Consider the following 1,780-nt stretch of genomic DNA (forward strand, 5'->3'; position numbering starts at 1 on the left):
AAGTTTAAATAAACGGAACTGGTACTAAATACACATTTCTATTGCATTTTCGATGGCAACGGAAATGAAATACAACGCAAATAATCATACACAAAATCTATTCAACAAAGAAAAGTACAAGAACGCTGGCATAGAGATTTACCTGGGACAAAAATACTTTGCTTACATTTTTTGGGGGCAAACGCATTTTCAGAACTTCGCATGTCATCATAGGCTTTGTTTAGACTTTTTATATAGAAATGCATCCGTGTCACGACGTAGAAACCAACCAAGTTTGCAGTCAAGGTCTCACTGTGCTGGCCGCAACCAATACCGGTGAAGGGGAAAACTTTCCCGATACCGTACGTGAAAGATTAACTCGATTTTGGAATCTCGAAATATCTGTCAAATCGAAAGTTTTTTCTCTCCGTGCATAATTACCTCCCATAGGCGGTACGCAATTGTCCCCATTTCTCTCAAAACGTTTTTTTTTTCTCCCTACGAACACGGATATCTTGAAATCTTGACAGAGAGGACACAAGGCAAAGTTAGCACAGGAAGCTGATAATGTCCCTGTTCGAACGCTTACCTCCCACTACTACGCGCCAAACGCAGTCGTGAATGGCAAATTTACGCGAAGTACGTGCTGTGCAAAACCGACCTCCCCGTTACCGGAATGCTGTCTGTCGCTTACATCGTTTTGAGATAGCTACATGTGGACAACGCAGCTGATCATGCGGACGACGAGGACCCTCCCGAAGTGCCTACAACAGAAGAAACACCAAACATGCAACGTCTGCTTCACAACAAGATAGAAAGTAGCGTTGTCGACCAACACCCGATGTGATGCATTGAGCAGCTTGAGAACGCTTTTTTGGGATGCAGATGCGAACGCAAAAAAGGCGAGGATCTAAGTTCTTTCTTTTGCAATATTAAGAATTGTTTTCTGCGCGAATTATTTTCCCTTTATTAGGAAAGCACCTATTTGCAGTGGAGCTATAAGGAGCACCAGCTGTTATTTCAGTGACCTGGCCACAAATTTTTGGCATTCCACATATCTTAAAATTCTCAGACAATTTTACGACTTTGAGTTAACGGGAGCTGTATATCAAGAGCGTTTTCAGAATACGCATCAGGAAATGTGGAGGTATCGCTAGGTGGAAGGCGTCGATATTTTGATGTTGGGTCGTACTAGTTTAAAATTTTCACAAGCGGAATTACAACGTACGGCATTTACGCTCTAAATTAGCTTCCCAAAGGCGTGGATTCGTTTCCTGCCACGGCGGCCGCTTTTCTGATGAAAAAAAAAAAGTTAGAAACGGCCGTGTGTTCAAGATTTTGGCGCAGGTTAGAGATTCCCAGGTGGTCAAAATTAATCCTTAACCCTCCACAACGGCGCCCCTCATCGCCCGTGAAGCGTCGGCGCGTTAAACTTCATAATCGATAAATAAATCAGCTGCCCAGGCGCCAAACGCCGCAGCGAGCAGCGCAAATCTTGCCGCGCGCAGGCTAGGAGGTGGGGTCGGGAAGCGGCGGCTGTTCAGTTGTTGAGGACAGCAGCGCCGCCGCTATACCGGTTTATTTTCTGCGCGAAAGTCGACCCGGCGGAGCAATGGGAGAGGCCGCCACTCGGGCCACTCTAAAACTTCTCGTACACTCTACCCACACTCGTCAGGATGCTTTTGGAAATGACGCTTGACGCTGATAATGATTTAGGCGGTATTTGCGTACTGAAAGAAAAAATGAAAGAGCAAGGGTTAAAAATTATTTTTTTTTATTTTGTTGGTGCAAATCGGTCGCC

Source organism: Haemaphysalis longicornis, unplaced genomic scaffold, assembly GCF_048455015.1.
Source record: "Haemaphysalis longicornis isolate Haplotype H1 unplaced genomic scaffold, Haemaphysalis longicornis Haplotype H1 scaffold_7, whole genome shotgun sequence".
Taxonomy (NCBI): Eukaryota; Metazoa; Arthropoda; class Arachnida; order Ixodida; family Ixodidae; genus Haemaphysalis; species Haemaphysalis longicornis.